This window comes from Bactrocera oleae, chromosome 3 (assembly GCF_042242935.1).
Source record: "Bactrocera oleae isolate idBacOlea1 chromosome 3, idBacOlea1, whole genome shotgun sequence".
In the NCBI taxonomy this organism is placed as follows: Eukaryota; Metazoa; Arthropoda; class Insecta; order Diptera; family Tephritidae; genus Bactrocera; species Bactrocera oleae.
In genome coordinates, this window is record NC_091537.1 from 13,178,293 (window position 1) to 13,201,265 (window position 22,973).

Genomic DNA, 22,973 nt, shown 5'->3' on the forward strand with positions numbered 1-22,973 from the left:
TAGAGCTGTGACATTTGAGCGGGAGAGCGGCGGTTTTGCGGTTTAAAGTAAAATGGCATTATCACAAAAACAACAAAAACCAGCGAAAATAAAAACGCAAAGCATAAAACATGAAAAAATCTTAAAAGTAACGTAACATTCCCAAAGGTATTCTATACCCTGTACACCACTTAAGCTGCTCAGTTATAGTGGAAAACAATTTAGGTTGCCACATGATAATAACCCCGGGTTATTTATGACTTTAGGTATTTAAAGTTTTTTTTCCACATTTTTCTTTACTCTTTTTATTTATTTATTTATTCAAACAATTGTCAAAAAGTTTCTTAATTGAAAATGTGATCACAGCAAAAGCTAATAAATTGTGCCTGCTTATTTCTTTGCAGATTTACAGTTGACTTGTTGTCACAACCCAAATCTTCGCACGCCACGGTGTTGAGAAAAAGGTAAGTTTATGCTAAAACGTCGTCGCACTGCCGCTGCGCAACCTTGTAATTTAGTGCTGTTTACTTCCTTGTGGGATTTTTAATTAATGCCGCTAATTTGTAATCAAACCGCCATAAACAAAGCGCGTGCTTACGGCAATGGAAATTTTTGCAATCTTAAAATCTTTGAATGAATGCAAAGTCTTACGGTCAGCTGTACATTAATTTAAATTTATTAGATGTGCAAATATATGCTTAAGACAGCTAAAGACAGTTTTCTCCAACCACAAAGTTTGAAAGCCACTGTACATTTTTTATTTTGATTAGCGATTCTGGTCTGCAATCCACGGTAGCATAATTTTTAAAGCCCCGCACTACTATTGCAAAGGAACTGTATTTTGTTCCAGTACCAAACAAACGACTTCGGCCGCAAGCGATAAAAAATCGCCGAGCGTTTTTTCGATAAGCAAAAATTATTGTATATAAATAAAAATACATATACTACTCATTCGTGATAAAACTTCCTTAAGGCATTGTCTCAAACAAAAGCAAGACGGTTGCACCGAAGCTATAATACCCTTCACATATACAAAAGCTTTCTTAAAAGAATTTGATTTTTATCATTTTGTTTTTATGGCAGCTGTATGCTATAGTGCTCCGATATTTTCGGAGATAGTTTAAATAGTTTAATATAAAATTCTTGGCCCTCAAAATTTCTATGCAAAATATATAGTCCACCAACCTTGACTCTACTAAATTGTAAAAATATCAATATAGCTGTATGTACAAAAACAGTTAGCTGTATAGCAATAAACTGTACTATCACACAAGTTCTCAAACTGTTTTATACATAATTTCACAAGCTATACAAATATCAGATAAGCGCTACAATGAACGCATTAATATATGAAAATTTTTTATATATAGTATATTTTATTATTATTATAAAATTGTGTTCAAACCAATAAGTTGAAGTTTTGTTCTAAATCGAATTTAGATTCGATTTTCAATATGTGGTGTGTGACCTAACACCAAAACGGTATGATTTCAAAATAGATACGAATTCACAAAAAAGTGTTCGAAATTTAAAACATGTTTTATTCAATAACTATAAATATTGTTTTTTTTGTGTAACTTTCAACGTTTGCATTTTACTTCGGGAACTACGAGAGCAAACAAAACTTTAGATCAAAGTTCAAACATGCCAATGATACCGCAACAAGCATGCACGAGTACAAGTAACTAGTCAGAACGTAGAACAGTTACACTCAAGCACAACGCCATACAAATATCTGCGATCTCCAAAAATGCGTATTGTTAGTGCAATCCACTCATTTTTACATGTGAAAATTTTTTGAAACTTTTTTAAATTGACTTTGCAACTTTTTAATGATAAAATGCTCGCCGATTGCCGTGCGCGCACGTCGGTCGCTAAACTCTTTGTTTGTGAGTGTGTTGCAGACAGCGTGGCCGGACAACACTAATGCAATTAAGCATGTTGCAGGTTTAGGTACGCTTTAGTCCGAGTGCGTATGCTGAAATCGAGACACTTTTGGCCAACACTCGTGTTTGCTATCAGTTTACAATGCTTTAAGCGTGTCATTTAGAAGAGAAACCAGAAACAAGAAACAGAAGCAGAAGTAGAAGAATAGCAAAAACTGTTTAACTTTTTATTGCTTTTCGCATTTCGAATGCGTACACTTTAGAAAACAAGCAAACATATGCCCGAATTGTGAGAGTTTTATAAATTTATTGCGGTTTGTTAAAGCTGTTGTCTAACAGGTTAAATAGATGTGTAGTACTTTGGTGTGGCGAGAGTATCAATAGCGCAAAACTTTAATCAAGATTCAGTGTGGTTTTGTAAATTGCAAACAAGACTTATAATTAAAGTGCAAATAGTTAGTTTGCGAAGTTTTTTGTAAATGTGTTGTGTCTGGCATTTTAATGAGATTAGAGTTGAATTTGTTTTTTGAAGGCTTTAAACTTATAGATCTAAAGTGGCGGAGAACATAGAAATCGCTTGCTTTATACTAAAGAGAAAATCTTGCTTAAACCATCGCAAGTAAACTGGCAACTAGAGAGGATAATAAGTATATAATTTAGTATTAACCAACTCAGAAAATATTTTATTAAAGCCTGAAGTGGCGTTGAGCTCTCTTTAGTTAATAATAACTGGACGCTTAGCATATAGCGATTCTTCCTATATTCGATTATTCCTGCCATCAGAAAGTAGAGATTGAAACAAACATCAAATCTACTTCTTATATTAAAAACTATGCGCTCGTATGTTAGTTCCCGACGGCAAATGCAAACGTTGATGGTTGTACAAAAATTCGTTGAATTTCGAACACTTTCTTTGAATTCGTATACATTTTGAATGCAGTCGTCTTGAAGTTTGGATTCTACAAATCAATTATTGAAAATCGAATCAACATTGAATTTAAAACAGAACTTCAGCTTATTTTTTCGTTTATATATAATTTTATAATGATAATAAAATATATTTAAAATTTTACGTGAGAATATTTTTGGATTGAAAATTAGGTGTTTTTTTCGATTTTAAATCAAAATAAAATTTCGTTTTTAATATTTTATATAAGAAATATAGTGTGCTAGAGACATAATAAGGTAGTAAGTTAACACTAAATTTCGTGAAAGAATTTTTTTTTTGAACGAAAAAATAAAGAACGCCATAACTTGTATATTTGAATTTTTCACATAAATTTTGTGGTTATGTGAAAAAGGTGTCAATACAATTGTAGATCGTTTCATTAGTTATAACTTTATTAAATAACTTTTTACTAGAGGAATCGAAGTATTGCTAGAAATCGCGCTAAACCGTTTTTAACACTTGAAAATTGAACCACGCCGCTCCCATGCTCTACCAGACCACAGATCGCCCGTCGATTATTTTTCTTTTCATTTTTGTTATTTTGTGTTTGATTTCCAATAAGCTTCTACTTATTTTGAATTTCTTTCATTTTTTGCTATCTTCAAAGGCTTCTGAACTGGTATAAAAGTATACTTTAAGCAAAAACTGCATTTTTTTTTAATACCAGATTAACTTAACCGCATATATTTAAAATAAATAAAAAATGTTATTTACTACTATTCCAAATACATTAAATTTGTAGGAATTTTTATCTTAGTATTTCATTAACAAATACTTTTTTTTGATTCTCCATAAAATATTATTAATAAAAAGTTTGCTGAAAATTTTATATCGCTTCTGCCTTTTGGCTAAAATGGCGAACATTTTCCTCACATATCAGCATCAATTAAATAATCCACGTGCTAAAACTAATGCAATCATTTCCTCAAATTCAAAATAGCAATTCAATTAGCTGCATTGAAATAAACTTTTGCGGACAGTTGGCGTCATATAATTAGTGCTATGCTTTCACTGTCTACCCTCGCTGACTTTCGAACGGCCATTCGCGAACGAAGTAAATGCTATACAAATAAGCAGACTACCTCTGTAAAATTGATTCGACTTGATGGGCTAATAAAGTGCAACGGCTGATTTCATTAGCGACTTTTTGAGCAAAATACAACAGCTCAACATGTCTTATCGTTCGCGCCAAAGCAGCACATTCATGCCTAAAATGAAATTTTTGGAAAGCTGTCCTTCAAGAGGCTGCAACTAATATTATTTGCTTCATTAGTGACATGCGTTTATTTAATAAGCTTTGACAGTGACTCGCGCTTAAGTCAATAGTGCGCTAATTGTATAGCTTCATGAGCGCTGAGGTGGACAGCGCTAATTGTAAAGTTCGCTCACGAAAAATCTACCAAAAAGAAACAAAAAATAATTGATGGATAAATATTTTTTGTTTGTTTATATTTTTGTGTTAACGATACAAAAGTAACTAATTCCTAATATTTTAAGATAAAAGAAAAACACCAATCACCAAATTTTACAGTTAATTATTTCTCGTACAAAAATTAGTAAAATTTTGCTCTTTAGAACAATACACACGTACACATACAAAATCTAAAGACACGTCATTTCCAAATAGAAAACGAAAACGGAAGTTTCTTTTTGCCGTCTCCATAAGCACTTAAGTACTTAAGCACAGTCATTAAGTAGCGCCGGCGTAGTTTGGTGCATTCCACATTTTTGAGTTGCCATCAATTTTCTTTATACGCTAGTTTACACCAGCCTCTCAGTTCATCTATTTGCTCATAGCCAGCGGAGAGAGATTAATTCTTCTGTTCAAGTTGTAACCGCATGAATTGGCGCATTAAAATTCCTCATTAAACGTACATTTGCGTGCAAAGACAGCTTTTCTCACAAAAAAAAAAAACTCTTCGTCGCGGCATAGTGCCGAGCTAAGCAAAGATGACAAGAAATCTGAGTGACTGATAACGCTTGCAAGGCAGCTGCTGCACACACGCCGTGGCAGGACAAGCTGCCGCAAATAATGAGCCATCTTGTTAAACACATTGTTTGCAGTACGGCGGTGTTGGTGAGGCACAGTGTGTGGACGGAAGCGAAATAAGAAGTAAATGTCTTTTATATTATTACTAGGGCTTCACTGGGGTACTACGACCTATCGAGAACAAATGCTGCGAAACAATAAGGAAAGATACTCGTATTAGCACTACATAAGTATGAATGTGATGTACTACTTGTCAGAGTCGCGTCATAATACTGGATTTTTTTTAGAAAATCGTGTTTTGAAAACTGTAGAACAGTGCGAAGGAATTGCATATTTTAACTGCAACGTGCTATCCATCTCTTATACCTATATTCACTACAATGTTTTTCCATTATTGAGTTTCCGTCATTATGTCAAACTTTATGACAATGGGTACATTAAGTTTTACACGAAGTTTGTAACACCCAGAAGGAAACGTCTCAGACCCCATAAAGTGTATTTATAAATGATCAGCGTGACGTGCTGAGTCGTTTAAGCCATGCCCATCTGTCGGTCCGTTGGTCCGTCTGTGCATACGCAAACTAGTCCCTTAGTTTTCGAGATATCGAATTCAAATTTTGCACACGTCCTTTTCGGACCAATATTCTGCTTATTTGTCGGAACTCCTCATATCGGATCATTATAACATATAGCTGCCATACAAACTGAACGATCGAAATCACGTCCTTGTATGGAAAAGATTGTTATTTGATAAATTCCTGTTACGAAATTTAGCATAAACAATAATTCAAGAAACTGGTACATTTCTCGAAGAAGTTGTTTAGATCGGACAACTATAACATATAGCCGGCATACAAACTGATCGGTCGAACTCAAGTCTTTGTATAAAAAAACTTTTTTGTTTGACAAAGTATCGTCACGAAATTTGGCATGAATTATTGCCTCAAGTATCTTTATAATCTCCAAAATAATTTTTTAAACCGGACTATAGCATATAGCTGCCATATTCACTTTCTAACCCAAATCAAGATAAATATCTTTTTATACTTGTTTACGCAATATAAAATGCACCTGTGAAAGGCATTGTAGCGTCAGTGATGCCGAAGTTAAATATTTTTCTTATTTTGTATGATTTCTGTGACAAGCATTTTTTCTGCTTGTCAAATATGTCAAATGTTAACACAGTTGAAATTGTCAATGTTCGTCGCCATTTCTGTAATATTTCTTGGCTTAATCAGCAAAATCGTACAATTGTCAATTAATCATTGAATTTGACATAGTGAGAACCGGACATTAGTCGGTAAGTCTATGATAAATATGATTTAAGAGAAACTTTGAATATTTATCAAGATGGCTATATGATGCAGATAGGAATTTAATAGCATAATGATAATGGTTGCTGGCACTAATCCGGTAAATTTTTGAACCCAAATTGTAGTTTAGATAATATACATATAATATAATATAAACATAAATAAACATATGTATGTGTAGTATGAGGTGTGGTATGATTTTAAAAAGACACTATAATCTTAAATTCAAATTCAGAAGCTCAATTGCTTAACGAAAGAGTGCTAGAAAATAATTACAAACTAAAAATTAACATTAGCGAAGGATCCATTAAGCACTGACACTTTTTATGCAAGCAACATTGGTGCTTTGCGCCACTGTGCAACATGTCAAATTTTGTCTATGTGCTGCCGACGGCGCTGCCATTTGCTGTCATTTGCAACTTTGTAACTGCAACTTTTCGAGATGTTGTTAGTCTATTATGTGCAGCTTCATTATTATTATTCTCATACTTACGTTGGTGCGTTATCTGCGTTAATGCAGCGTATTTTATTGCAGCCAAGCAACTATGCGCCAGCAAATGGTATGCAGCGACTGGCTTAACTTGGCGCTGACAAAAGCTGGCTGCAACATGCATTGTCGTGCTTTACGCCAGCTTCAGTCGCCTTAAAACTGTGTGTTAGCAAATGTTTTGTCGGGAAGTTGCGACAACGGCAAGGAAACGTTAACAGCGCTGAAGCGGTATATGTGCGCTCCGCAAGTTGGCGGGTCAATTAAAACTTTGTCGCATTTTTGCTTCATTCTTTGCTGGTGTTGCGCGCAAGTTTTCTTTCTTTTCTTTAACTTTTATTATGCTCCTATTTTTATATATACGTTTTGGTGTTGCTGCTGTTGCTGAGGTTGTTGCTGTTGTTGTATGCGTTGTTGCAATAATTTGCATTATAAATGCTGGCGAGCTGCGGCAGCGAAAAACATCGTGGGAGTTGTTTACCCAGAAGCGGTGAAACTTTTGCGCATATTTCTTTCCATTTAGTGTGTAACAAAGCAAACTAGTCGGTTAAGGCGCTATTTAGCGACCGAAGTTTTGTGGTCAAGAGTACGACACTAAATCTTAGAAGCTTTCCAGTTGCTTTTGTGGAAAATTAGAGCAACAATCTCGTTGGCAGCGGGCGTTGTTTTCTAAAAGACTTGAATTTCGCAAATTTCGTTTGAGCTGTGAAGCGGAAAAAAACGTAGATAATTGAATTTTATGCAAATTTTCTATGAACTTCTTTTGGCAGTAACTATAAACTGTTCAATTTATGTAAAAAAATGTTTGAGCTAAGTCATTTTTTATACGCTGAAGAAGGTATCTTAAGTTTGCCACGAAGTTTGTAACACCCAGAAGCAGACGTCGGATACCCTATCAAATATATAGGTAAAAAATCAGCGTAACGAGCTGACTTGATTTAGCCATGTCCGTCTGTCTGTCTGTGTATACGCTAACTGGTGCTTTAGTTTTGCGAGATCGGACCACTATAGCATATAGCTGTCATACAAACTGACGTTCGGTATCAAGGGATTGTAAGGAAAGCTTTCTTATTTGACGAAATATCTTCACGATATCTACCAAGGCTTATTGCCTAAAACAGTTGCATGATCACCGAAGAAATTGTAGAGATCGGTTTATAATCACATATAGTTGCCACACAAATTGACCGAAAAAACTCAAATCCTTGTATGGAAAAAATTTTAATTTGACAAGATATCATCACGAAATTTGGCATAGATTAAAGTCCAAAGCATGGCTATAATCTCCAAAGAAATTGTACAGATCGGGTTTTTATAACATATAGCTGACATACAATTCGAGCGATCAAAATCATATTTATGTAGTGAAATTTTTTTATTTTTTATTGGTGAAGCATATTATAGCTTCGGTGCAAACGAAGTTAGCGTTTATTGTTATTTTTTTAACGCTGGTAAGTTTGTTTTTAATTTTGAAGTTTAGTATAATTTTTATTTTTTTTATGTAGCAATTGTTAAGATTACTTTAAATTGCTTTCACATTTCACATCAATTAGTTCTTTTTCTACAATTCTGTTGCAACACTTGCAATTTCGTCTAGATGTATAAAAATTAGAAATCTTGCCGCCTCTCTTTCACTCTCTGCTGCTGCCAGCTGTACGTGTCCAGCACATTAAGTGCACTTTGACAATTTCCAACGGCCCACACAAACACTGCCGCCTTCATTATTTAGCTGCTTTCAACAACACTTTCATACAACATTTAACTTGCAACACTCTAACAAGTAGCGAACTAAGCGAACGCTCAGTGTCATTGTCAGGCAACGCTTGGCCTTACCATTACACATTGACAGCCAGCAGATTGTGCAAGAGTGCATGTGAGAAATATGTCAAATGTGCTTTTCGGCTAAACAATGGTCTTCCACAGGACGTGTATTCGCCTTCGAATGCCATGTCTCGGCAGTATCTTTTGTGCCAGTAGCTTGTGCTGGTGTGTGACTGCATCGCATGCGCCTTACTAATTGTGACAGTGTGTGAAATGTTGAGCTGCTTTAGCAGTTTCAAGTGCAATTTACAGTTGTTCACTCTTTGTTGTCGAATAAAATAAATGAGTGAGCACTCACACGCACATGCACACATATATGTATATATACAGTGTAGAGTAATGACTTATATAGCGACCCTGTTGGAAAAATTTGAGCATATGTAAACTTACATATACCAAATACACTCTAAGTACACCAGGCATTCCTTTAGACCTTATTCTTTGGCTATAAGACAATAAATAGTGTATGTAGTAGGTGTCTATGCATGTATATATTTCTCATATATGTGTACTATAGCAACACTGGCTGCTAACAATGCACCATAACGCTTTGTTTAATTGCAAGTAAACATCAAAAGCAACAACAACAATTGCAAATCAGTGCTTCTCCAACACAATAAGTACAAATCAAAAGCGTCAACTAAGTAATGCATGTGCTTATTGTTTGCCTTCCATGATTGTTGTTGTAGGTGTTTTCAGACTCTTTTAAAATCTTTTGTTAGCTTAGTTTGATTTGAAGAGCACTCGAGCACTCTTCGTGCATTGGCATTAAGAAAAGCACAATGCCTTGATATTGTTTGAGTGTAAGAACATTTCTGAATCTATTAGCCTATTTATAGGCGACTTAAACGCTTGCTCACAATCAAAATATAGAAGCATTAAGGCGTGGACATATTTACACACAAGACTGGACATTAGCGGCATGTGTATGTGGTGTCAGCATTTTGTGTTTTGAGCAGGATTTAAGAGCTGTCTCGTTTTAGTTATGCCAAGAGCTATGTGCATCAATGCGGATTTGTGTGCCCCAGTTTTCTTTATTTTTGTATCAGTTACCACAATATTCTGAGCAACAATTTTTATGCTCACATCGAGTTATTAGGCGATTCAAAATACTTAAATAAGAAATAGCTTACATTATAAACATGGAAACTCAGCAGATAGCGTGCTCCACAGCAAGTAGTTTTTGGAAATGTTGAAAGCGCTTGTGAGCTCAGTGAGTGCACTAATTTTATATAGTAAGGAATTTTCGTCGGAAAAGTTGCATTGTATAAGCGTTAAATTTTTTCTGTCTGCTGCGTTTTCGAAATTCAAGAACTTGTTGAGTAGTCCAAGAAAAGTTCGAAAAATAATTATTTATCATTTTTAAAATCTGGTATTTTTGCTCTGTGTCTAAAACCCAGAATATTATTTTGAACTGTGTATTTCACAGCCCCCATACAAAACACGACTGAAAGCACTTGGCAACTCCAAGCAGAGACACAGCTGTCAGTGCAGCATATGAACATAACTCTGGAATACATAAAAATCACAACAACTGCCTTTAGTACAGCAGCACAATAAACAGCACTACACACCACAGTCACAGTCGTCTAGGTAACGTATACGCCGCGCCGAATGAGATTAGTACTCATAAGCGCATTAACGCATAAACTCTTAAACGCATAAACATTTTATTTAAATGTTGTTATTTTTTTTACTCTGCATTAAAATAAATAGCTGGCCCTGGCGCTTTAAAACTGCGGCGCCTAAATGCTGACGCAGCGGAATCTGCGCATAATTTCCAAACAACTTCATATTCATGTCAACGTTTGTTGAAAAGAAAAAAACCAAAAAAAAAAACATCAGCAAATATGCTAACGGTCCACTGCGATTGCCTGTGCTTTCCGCTTTGATGCTATTTGCCTGTGTTTGTGCCGCCCGAGTGCTTCAGCAGGCATGAATTGCGCAATTTTTGCGGTGAAATTTGGCAAATTACGTTTTGTCGTTGCTGCCGTTCGTTAGCCGATTATTGTCGTGCTGCCGACAAGAGTCATAAAACGCCAACATTGCAATGCTGATGGCAGCTGGCATTTTGAATGAGCAATTTTCGGTATGCCAGCAAATAATTCGCTTCAAGTGTGCGCATTTATTAGGTATATTTGGGTTAAGCAATTGTGGGAGTTGGGGATTTTCAACGCACTCACTCGTTTGCACATTTAAAATGATGCTGGTTTGTTGATTTCACTTTAAAGTATGCCATTTACCTTAGATTTCAGCATTAGTGATTGTAATGATTGCTTGTGAAGCGACAGCCACACACAGCTTAACGCGTAATTTCATAGCCTCACTCTGCTGCCGAACGGTTCCCTTGTGTGCTTGCAGCTAGTGCGAATTGCAACGCAAATCGTCACGTCTCGGCAGCTTTATGCCTTACCCTACTCTGCTGCTGGCCAACTCATATTTCTTCAAGCCGCGCGTTTTGAAGTTTGTGTAATCAAGCAATGCTTGCTTCTATGCCACTGTGTTGTTGCAAGTATTTTCATGCTTTACTTTTTCCACAATTTTGTACGTTGCCATCTTGACTTGAAGGCGGCGTTCTCTGGAGAAATTCCAAATCTTCAAAAACTTCAAGGCAGCAAATCAAGTGTAAGCGGTTTGCTTTTTTATTCTTCTAGTTTTCATTCGTCTAGCGCTTTTCCAAACAGCTTCAGTGTTGCGTCCGCTATGTTACGGCATTTTGCTGTAGCCATTATGGCGTCATGATGTTTGCGTCTAGACTATTTGGTTGAGTAGTTATGGCGCTAAGTTGTTGTTGTTGTGACAGTTTGCTTGGAAAATCGTTGAAGTAATTTTCTTCGCATTTTAATGACAACAGTTGAGTGGCTGCCACAGTCAATGCTGTGAAGTTTTTACATTTTCCATTTCTTTGATAGATATTTATAGTTTACCAAATATATATACAAGTACATATACACATATTTATATTATATTTTAAATTTTTTTTTTTTTGCAGGGAAAGTGTTTTTAATGTTATGAGTTTAAAATCATCGATAAATATGCGTTGTTGTTGGAAATGTTGATCGAAGGTATTGCTCAGTTCAAGAAGTGGTCGGCAGACAATTTATAAGAGAAATTATACACGCTCTTAATCTATTTGAACCAAACTTGTCAGCTAAACCTGCTTCGTTGTTCTGGACCACAGTTTGAAAAAAAAACAAAATACTAGTCAGCTACTACGCTTACTCCCTACATATATAACTACATGATGAATAACTTCAGTTTATTTCCTTTAGCCTCCTTAAATATTTATACCACCGCAGAGAAAAATTTCTCGAGATACTCGTAGTCTTCTTTGAAAAATATTTTCAATCAGAAAGGAATAGCACCAGCGCCAGTTTCGGCCATTTTTCGAAAAAGTAGCTTTGAGAAAAACATTTTTAAAACTTTTTAAGAGAACTTTTTTCAAAGGGCTTTGGTGTGGATTTAAAAACTAGCACTTTAACAACTTTTACTTCCTATAAAAGTGTTTGAAAGGGGTTTAAGACCCCAAAGCAAACACAAAAAAAAAACAGGAAAAAGCGTTAACTTCGGCTGCAACGAAGTTATAATACTCTACACAGGTGCTTTATACAATAAAAAGGTATAAAGTGGTATAAAAAGATCTTTATCCTGACTTTGATCGATCAGTTTATATGGCAGCTATGTATATGCTATAGTAGTCCGATATAAATAATTCCTTCCGAGATGAAATTATTGCCTTAAGAAATAATACATGCCAAATTTCGTGCAGATACCTCGTCAATTAAAAAAGCTTTCTATACAAGCCCTTGATTCCGGTCGTTCAGTTTGTATGGCTGCTATGTGCTATAGCGGTCCGCTACCGGCGGTACCGACTAGCAGCTTCTAAGTGAGAAAGGGGCGTGTGCAAAATTTCAGGTCGATATCTCAAAATCTGAGGAACTAGTCGCATATGTACAGGCGATTAGACGGACAGACATAGGGACATGGTTAAATCGACGCAGCTCGTGACGCTGCTCAGTTGTGTATATAATTTGTAGGGACGTGGCAAACTTAATACACTCTGTTGAGGGTATACAAATATTTTTAAAGATATATGGTTGTAGGTGTTCGACCCCCATGTCGAATAATTTTATACCCTGCTACTTGATTTCTCATTTTATACATAGGGCATTCAGCACGCTGCAAAATGAAGCAGGGTAACCATTAAGCAACTACTTGAACAGCTATTATATATATATAAATATATATATATCTTTTCTTATAACCCAATTGCTTGTATTCACTCGAATTTTCGTAATTCACAAAAGCTTTTACAAATATATATAATATTTAGCAGCAGCTGTGTAGCTTATAAAATCTGCAATAAAGCAAGCAGCAATAAAAGATTAAAAAAGGAAAACAAAACAAAGCAAAAGCAGCTAAACAGACAAAATCATAAAATTATGATTTTCTATTTTATATTTAACTAAGTCTTAAGTAGCTTGAGTTCGCATTAAAATATTCAATATTCTCGAGTGCGTACAAAGGGAATATTGCGTAAAATTTGTGCCAGCGCACTTGCTTAGGGAGGGGACTAGTAACTGAAAGCAGTTGTAAAGTTGCTAGGAAGCGACAAAAATGCATAAAAAATGCCATTTTATATTTACAAATTTCTGTTGTTTTTGCATTCGCTTGTTATGTTTTTTCTTTTATATTTTCACTATAAGCGCGCTTTAAGGTTGGTTTGTGTCAAATAAATTCAAATATGCGCTTAGCAACCGGCTATTAAAGCGTTATGGTCACAGCGGTTCTGCGTTGTAGCAGCTTTGCTTGGGAGCTTTGCACGCGTGCATTCTTTTGACCACTTTATATATATTAAAATTTTTTTTTTGGGTTGGCAGTTTGCTTGAATTTAAAATTTTTGTGAATTTTCTGCTTGAATTGTTATATTTGTATGTTTTTGTTAAATGTTTTATAAAGATAAGCAAGCAAGCGGCACAACTAGTGTGGCAACATTTTAGGTAATAAAGAAAAGAAAAAATAATATAAAACGTTTACTTCGGCTACAGCAAAGCTATAATACCCTTCACAGGTGCATTTTTTCTAGCATAAAGGTGTAAAAAAGAAGATCTTTATTCAGATTTTCATCGGTGCGTTTGGTTGGCAGCTATATGCCATAGTAGACCCATCTGAACAATTTTTTCGGAGATTATAGCGATGGCTTTGGTAATAATCTCTGTAAAATTTCTAGAAGATATCTTATCACATGAAAAAGTTTTCTATACAAGCACTGGATTCCGATCGTTCAGCTTGTATTGGCGGTTCTGATAGACGAGCAGCTCTGTGGTGAGAAAAAGGACGTGTGCAAAGTTTCGAACTAATATCTCAAAAACTGATAGATTAGTACGTGTGTATACAGACGGATGGACAGACGGACATGCCTAAATAGACTCAGCTTGTCACGTTGATAATTTATATATAATATACACTTTATGGATTCTCCGAAGTTTCCTTTTGGGTGTTACAAACAACGTGGCAAATTTAACATACGCTGTTCAGTGTATAAATACGGTATCAATCATTTTAAAATTGTATGTGTATCTTTATAGATATTTTAAGAATATACCTACAGTAAAATTTATGTGGAACAAAACTAAATATTTTTGGAGTAACATGCAATTGGTCTTCTTCGCGAATGAAATCTGCAACAAAATTGTCTACCAGAAAATATTTTCAGTACAATGACCTAACGTCGAAAAATATCAAATATTGATTTTTGTTACGATGAATATATTAATTGCATTATAAATCTGTAGTAACATTTCATAAAATTTTTTCGATTTAACATATATTTATATTTTTTTCTGCAAAGAAGTCCTACTTAAACAACCAATTTCAAAGCATATCTCATTGACGCCGAAAAGCTCACTACATATTTTATATAAATATTTGCTATTTGAGCAACGCCGGTCTATAGCTCTCAAGAGCGAATTTACTACAACAAATTTTATGTTCACATAACCTTCAGCGCAGTATTTGGCTCTACAACTACAACAACAACCACATATAAATAAATGAACTCAAGGTAAAGTCAGTTAATTTATGGCTTCATAAATATGTTTTAGCAAAAAAAAAAAAGACTTTGCGACGCTAACAAGCTCGAATTTCTTTTGCTGTTTTTGCATTATGTTTTTCTACACACTACAAACAGCTATATATATACAGGCATACCTGCAATTTATGAAGTATTTGTGTTGCAATGTTGCAAAACTGTCAACACAAAGCGAGAGTAATATGAATTTACAAAGTGACGCGAGGCGCCAACACGTAGACAACATTAGAACACATACACACATATGCACCGCCACATTTTTTGATCTTTGAATTCGTGTGTGTTTGCATGTGTGCTTTTGCCAGCTGCAAATGTAGCAATTTGGACAGATTTGAATGCAATGTAATGTAACAACAGTTATGTGGCACTACAAGGGCAGGATGTACCTTGCCGCGCCGCATGCTTGCAACTGCCGACTGCTCTAATATGCACATTTATGCTTGCGCCAAAACTCCTCTCTTTTTCGCGGCGACGCTCTGTATATTGCGCGGAAAAGCAGCGACAGCGCGCTGAAAGCGTAGCTTCAAAGGCATAAATTTCGCGCATTTATTTGCACGACTGCGCGTTGACACGAGCCCGCTTCGAGTGGTAAAGCGCGGGGCAGCGCACGCGTTAAATGGCAAACGGCATGCGAAATTATTGCGAAAATAAAGTGAATGGCAAAATGCAATTTGTTTATTCTGCAACTCTATGCAAAATTATTCTCGTATTTGGCGCACGCTTTTTATGAGAATCACCTCTGTTTATTTCGGCCATATTGTCGCTTTACACAGTTCGCCACTCAATTTTATTAACGCTGCTAAAAGTTGTAGTCGCTAAATAGTGAATACCAAATAAGAGCGTATGAAAAAGTGCGAAATGCTGACAATATATTTCAAGAGGTGTTAGCATCTAGAGATTATATCAAATAATTGCAAAATAAAGATTTTAGACAGTACGTATAATGTGTGAACGAACTTTTTTACTATTTTTTAATGAAATTTTTTTAAATACAAATATTTTTTTTTATAGATATACATTATATATGGGAGTTATCTGAATAAGCTATGAAAAAGTGTAAAGTTTTCAATTATTCTGATTTATCTTGGAAGACTTCTTAAATGAATAGAATTCTAAAAGTAAGCTTTTAAATGTAATACATTAGCTCTACATTTTTATAATAATAAATCGGAAATTTTTATTTATTTAAATTTAAGCTAAAGTATCAATTTTTATTATCCAAACTTAGCCTTTCAAACTGTGGAGTGTAACAAATCATACAGACAGCTGGTATAAATCATACAAACTGGTTTTTTCTAATAAAAGTCGTTCTAGGTATACAAAAAATCGAGGTTAGCGAATCGTGCAGACAACTGGTAAAAATCATATAGGCTGATCGAAGAGAACAAATAACTGGTAGAATTCATTGGACTGAAAAATTCAAATAAAAGTTCTTCTCACTCAATATAAATTAAAATGGTAACGAAACCAACCGAAAACTGGCATAAATCTGGTATAATTTTATTTAAGTTTTCTTCTTTGCAACAAAAAATTTATGGTAACAAATCGAACAGACAATTAGCAAAATTATATAGAATGGTATAATTAAAAAGAAGTTGTCTTCGCTAAGCAGACAACTGTTATAAATCATATAGACTGGTATATTCTAACAAAAGTCGTTTTCGGTACACAAACCTCGAGGGTAGTGAATCAAGCAAAAAACTGATATAAATCTTATAGATTGGTAAAATCTAAAAAATTTTTCCTCGCGACAAAAAAAAAACCGAGTGGATAAGGTTCGAACAGATTTCTGGTATAACTCTGGTATATTTTATTGAAAGTTATTTTCGCTGCAAGGAAAAAATTGGATTATAACAAACCAAACAGACAACGAGCATTAATCAACTGCTATAAATGAGAGAGACTAGCACAAAACAATAAAGAGCGTGTAGCAAGCGGTTATACCACTTTAACTAGGTACATGCACACTCTCTTAAAATGAAAGCAACACATAACTCTCTTATTGCCTTTACATGTAAATTATTACCCAATAGAGATAAGAGCTCAAAGATAGCGAGCAGCGTTGATAAATCATGTCATGTAAAATATAAAAAAGTATTTGAACATTTAATTGCTTAGCTCGAAGCAAAAAACGGCATTTGAAAAAAATTTTTTTTAATTCAAATACTCATCAATTTATTACAAAAATCCCAGCTTTCAAATTAAACGAAGCAAACGGCAAAAGATTTGCCATTATTCAACATTAAAACTATTTTTTCGCTACTACATTTACGTAAATACCGTTAACTTGTTCGAATAAAATCAAACCAATGTCTATTAACAAGCGCAAAAGTACGCCAAACTAAATAAAATTGCAGTCAATCTTGTTAATTTAAAAGATGTCTTCTTTGTTCGCTTCCACTTTCTTTCGTTTATTTGTGTCACTTTTTCTAAAACTTCTCGTTCTTCGTTCGGAAGCTGCTGCCTCTTCACCAATCATTGAACACATCGAATTCTCATTAGCAAGCAATTTGCTGCTGTCAGTCTTTATGCTCCAGTTGAATGCGCTGCGATGGCAATTAGTTGAAAATCCGCTACTCATTTATTTCGCTGTATTTTTTATTTGCTCGGCATTTTCGGCATTTCCAGCGGCAAATTTTCGCTTGTCATGCTCTCGGTAGTCCACCGAACAAAGTGCGCTTTAGGCAACGAGCAGATTACAACGAAATTGTTATTTGGTCAATTGGGAATTTAAATGCACAGTTAAACAATGACTGTGAATTCAATGGAATTCCGTTAGAAGAGCTCTTTAAAGAGACTCACAACTGAATAGAGAGTATTGAAAAATCAAGGAGAATTTAATTATCTCTAAATGGAAACAAATATTTCAAAAGATTTTTTCTTGCTCCTTTTTTGTTGTGTTAGTGGTGAGCATTTATTTATTGGGGGAATGTATATTTGAGTTTTAAACGGAAAATTCTTCATATAATTTTAAAATTTTTTGAGAAGAAAAAATTTTTTGCTTTTCCCTTGAACTGCGAAGCTCTTAAATATCTAAGACGAGTTCTACTTAATGCTGAACAGAAGCATAGGCGCTATTCCAGCGTCAGTATCATGCCTTCTTCCGTGCACTTTCTGCATGTATCGTCGTTACTTATGTCATCAACCCGGCTCGCATGTGATGCCAGTAAGTTGTGACCTGTCATTATTCTAACAGGCATCGTGCAGTCCTTCCGAGAACATTTTAGTAAAACGCATGCGTGTTTTTCTTCGGTTCTCTGGCTCATGATCTTGACGATCCTACATGTCTTTAAAGCGTTCCATCTCGTCCCGATCCTTTTGTCAGCACTTTCGGAAATTTCATTATATATCGTCTTTAGTGACTTCCGTATTTCCTGTACTGGTTCGGTAGCAAGACGCATGGCACTTTAGACAATCTCATCAGCTATTTCGTTTCCAGAAATTCTTTTGTGCTTCTATGCTTTTAAGACGTTTCATACTCTGACGTAATGCGCGGTGAGATTATTGCCTTTATTGTCGCCGTATATATTAATGTTCTTTATGCTGTTTTCTGTGTGATTGGCTATCTCAACCGCTTTCCTGACCACAAAGAGTTCCACCTAGCAGATACTGTAGTATTCGCGAAGCTTAAAGGCTCACCAGAAATCCTGCACCGAGCAATAGATACCGACTGCCACTCCAAACTCCACAATTATATTATAATTTTGTTCTCCTAGATTGTGATTATTGTAGTATTTCGTGAGGAAGGCTGAACTGTAAATCTGCTTAAACCTTAATCCTTTAAATCAACCCCTCTGCCATAAGACGGTCCGATTCCTTCATTTGATATGTCAGCAATCTTCAAATGAACAACTTTGGATTGCAGCAGATGCTTTAAAAATATATATATGTATATCGACTAACGGAATATCATCGGTACACTCATATATATTTCTACAACTCCTTGCAAGCTGCAATGCAATCGTAGCTCCTACCAAAAGTAGCTAGCCAGGTGAAGCACGCTGCTGGCCCGTAGCGACTGCAGGTGAAGTTAAAATGGCTGGCAGTAAGCATTTAAAACGCTGCCAAATACAACAGCATGAGTCAGCATTTTATACATTTTTCAATATACCATTTAAGGTTTTACTTTTTTTGTTTTTGGACTTCATTTCCGTTTCTACGTGGCATGCTGTGTGTTTGACTTTGCCTTGCCATATTATATTTGCACTTTTTTCATTAGGCTACCAGATTTCCATTATCTTGAAAGCTTTTGCATTTCCGTGAATTATATATAGTTTTCTTTTTGTGGGTGCCACTTTTTTACTCATTTCCTTGCTCTACATATGGACTTAGACTTTCTACAATTTTAAAAGGAGCTGCTCATTTCTCAGCTCCATTTACGCGTTCTTTTTATCTTTTTTGTTATTTTTTACTTATATGCCATCACTTCTGGCAGCTTCTTTCGAGTGTTACATTTAGTTTGCTTCTCTCTGATCTCGTATGGTTTATAGAATACTTATGTTTGTACGTTACAGTGGCGTTTTAAAATTACCAACAAACTTTCTTGGAGCGCAACTGAATTTCTAATGCTCGGCTATTTGTTGCATACACTTAGGCGTTCATATGTGCTTCGCTCTACTGGAGCATGTGTGTGTGAGTGTGTGTGAGCGCATGTGTTTGTATTTGCGTTTATGCCTGTGTGTTATAATTACTTTGATTGTGTGCATGCGCAAAAGTTTCCTCATTTGCTTTAGACACATTTGTCAAAAGCGAAAAGCTAAAAAGTAACTTCAATTTGCGAATTGGAAAAAGTGCTAAAGGAGATTACCGACTTCTGGCAGTCGTCTGCAAACTTTTTACAAAGTTCTCTTTATATTTTTGCTTTTAATTTGCTATAAAAATTTTCTTGTTATGGTGTGTCTGTACCGCTATAGCCACGTATAATTATTGTGGTAGTGCTTAAGCTCAAGTGGTATGATTTATTTAGTCGGTATAGTTTAGATTTATCGGTACTATCAACTTAAAATATATAATAATAAAGTTTTCAGCCTGATTTGAGATGATAATGTGGTATTTCGTAAAGATATGGCTTCGATATAATTGAACGAATTCTAAGAAGCAAGCGTACTACATATTAGGATGGAGCGAAAAATAATTTTTTTTTTGCTTAGTCTTAGAGTCAAATTTGTAGATTATAAGAAAAGAAAAATTTTGGGAAAAAAAAAATTTTTTTAACATCTTTTTAACATCTCACTCATTTTTAAAGTAAATTTCGAGTTAACTTTTTTTTAGGACAAGAAAAAATTATTTTTGGTTTAAACTCTTCACATTTATATAATAACTATCGCATTTGACGGTTTTTGACTTAAAAATGATTTTAACGCTTAAGCAAAGCATGTTGTCGTTTAAGACTTTTTTTAAAACTCCAATTTTCACAAAAAGTTTTTTTAAGTTGATAACTTTTAATTGGCCATAAAGAGGACTCTACACAGCTTCTGGAACACTTATCAAAAATTGTTTACGAAATAAAAATTTTAATTCGAAACTTTACTTTAAAAGTGTAGATGGTAAAGATTTTTTTTTTTCAAAAATTTTCGTTTTTTATAATCTACAAATGTGGCCCTCAGGCTAAGCAAAAAAAAAAAAAAATTTTTTTTTTCGCTCCACCCTGCTACATATCACCGATATGAAAGTTAAGTTCTAGGAAAATCAGGTTAAACATTCCTTTCTCTGTTAAAGTATCACTCTTATACGCAACAAGGTTAGCACTATTGTATTTTGTACAATAATATTTCAAATAATTTATCAAAGAAGTTTCAGTTATTAAATAAATATGGGCATAAGTGGGAGCTATATTATGTAAGTATGATAGCGCAATTTATTTGTCAAAAATAATTATTTAATGTTTTTTGTTAATTAACTTGAATTCATGAATAGACTAGTATATTCATAGCATATATATTTGATTTTTTCCCGTTAGAGTATGTATATGTTTTCATACCGCGGATAATTTATTCATAACTGCCAATCAATTTCGGTTGAGTGCAATTTATATGCAGAAATAAAATTTTTAATAAATACGAAAGTCAATTTAAGTTTTTTTTTTAGTCGGTAATGCATATAAGGGAATATGATAAATTTTGTTTTATGATAAAGAGTTTGGATTTACGGGTTTATTTGTCCAATTCTCACAAAAACTTGTCTCACGTAGTTAAATACATATCATGGCCAATGTGGCCAGAAGAGAATACGATCATTACTGTAGTGATTTGTTTGATAAACGTTGATCGCTATGAAGAGATTTTCACGCGATATGTCCAATTTTCCAAAAAAAAATAGCAATAATTTCTTTGAAAGTGCTTCGTGTGCGAACAACTTTTGTTGGATTTGGCTATTCTTAAAGCACCCACGTAGTCGACTGCTATTTACTTTTGAGCTCATACGCGTGAGTCAGCAACACCCAGCTGTCTCGACATTTCATTTCTCATTAACATTTCTCTCTGCCAATCCAGATGAGCCTTTTTTCGAGTGATTGACAATTTGTGTAGGATTCAACATGAACAAATTTTTTTAACAGTCAAATTTTTATGCAATACGACCTTGATTGAGTTCACCATACCTTCGATAAACACTGGTTCTTGATATAGTTTCGTCGCCAAAAATTTAATTAAATTCATCGATGCACTGTTGCTGTGTTAATCCTTGTCTAAAGTTGTGAAAAATAATCGCGCAAAAATTTGTATTCCCTTTTTTGGCCGAGATGAATATTTTAAGTTACTGTAAACAACATATATAGCGCTCGTATGTCAAACTTCACGACAAAGTTGTGAGTTCCTAGATTGCAACTTTAGGGTTGCCAAACCCCGTAGTATAAAAGGCAACCTACGTACAGACCAATAGTCTTTCTCAACAGTAATAGTTTGTGATTACAAGGGAGAATGAAGAATCTACTCAGCCTCAGAATGAAGAACCCTATAAGCCATAAATTTGTCTAATTATCGATAAGTGTTCTACACACTACTAACTGAAGCTGAGTGTTGGAAATTAATTTCTTCCCCTTACTAAGAGCTGATGTGATGAAACATTTTTCAAAGTGATTCGCCAAGCAAATAGTTTGATAGATCATCCGACAGCGATCCCTCTAGGAAATTCTGTAGCTCAAAAAAATCTTTCGATACTTAATATATTTAGCGCTCTTTAACTTTTATGTGTAGATTTATTGCAAAATTAACACTTTAAGCTCTGCTGTGAGACTAGCTTACCCTTTTAAAGTCTTTTATAATTTTTTACCGGGTTAATTTTCAGCCCATAACTGAGTGCGAACCTCAATATTCAATATATTTTACTACGCTGACGTTGATTTAACTCACCTCAAATACTGTGTATTGCAGAGTTGCCACGTATTAACATATGTACCGTTAACTGGGTACTGTGCGCTGAATTGCCTAACACGTTTGATTTATTTCGATAAGGATCGCACAAAGTATTCAAAGTTATAGCAAACAAGCTCTTATCAGCAATTACACGTGGCAATCCATCATTTTGATGGTCAAGGTCGAGGAATTGTGGTACAACACGAAGCCCATGTGTGTTGTCAGCGAACAAAATAAGTGACATTTTTATTCGAGTAAGTTGGCAATGAAAAAGCAATAAAAAGTTTAAATCAACATACCACTTTAGATGCATGCTGAGGAAAAAGTTTTCCAAGGCCTTATATATATAGATATATATATATATTATTTACTACATGCATATGCCCCTTCTAAGTACTAAATGGCAATTCAATCAATTTTGATTTGACAGTTTATTTTAGCGCAAACGATGTAGGCCGAACAAGCCGACAAGCTGCCTACTCAAGCGACTGCAAGCATTCGTTATCGATCTGACCATGGCTTTCGGTTTATGGCAACACGCGTCGGCAATCAATTTAGCACACATTTACACCGGTATTTGCAAATATTGCGCAATAATGTGCGTCTGTATGTGCGTAAATTTGCCTGCGAACACTTTTGCATCTGCTAAAGTGGCGGCTATTGGAAATGTTCAATTTAGAGCTGAGTGACAGCGTTTGAAATAATTTCCATTTCACGAAATCAATTGGCATTCACAGTGACATTTTAGATTTGTCCCAATTATTGGTGCATGGAATCAGTCGAGCAAGCACACACAAGTAGATGGGCAGACAAGTATTTTATTTCTTTAGTCCAATATTGTTGAGTGCAAATGTGACACAGTTTCGACCGTTGGAAGAGTCGAGTTGGAAGAGTTGCTGGTAGCTCGGTGGGTAGCAGTAGAATTTAGTGGCGAAAATTAAACAGAATTTTCGCTTAATTCAATTTGTAAATTTTAAAAGGATTGACGACGTTCTGAATCAGTCATAAACTTGTTGTATATATATTATTTACATTCTATAAAAATAAATATATTTTATCCACTGAAAATATTTAATCAAAAATTGTTATATAAATTAAGGTAATA

At 34.8% G+C, this 22,973-nt stretch overlaps 1 protein-coding gene across 1 annotated transcript in view; it reads left to right on the top strand.

Annotated features, from left to right (window-relative positions):
* Positions 1-381: 381 nt before the first annotated feature.
* The window catches only part of kek2 (kekkon 2), a 46,101-nt gene continuing 23,509 nt past the window's right edge, over positions 382-22,973 (top strand). Inside the window, exon 1 of the mRNA XM_070107527.1 lies at positions 382-443. The gene's annotated coding sequence lies outside the window, so the exon portion shown is untranslated. The remainder of the gene's footprint in view (positions 444-22,973) is intronic.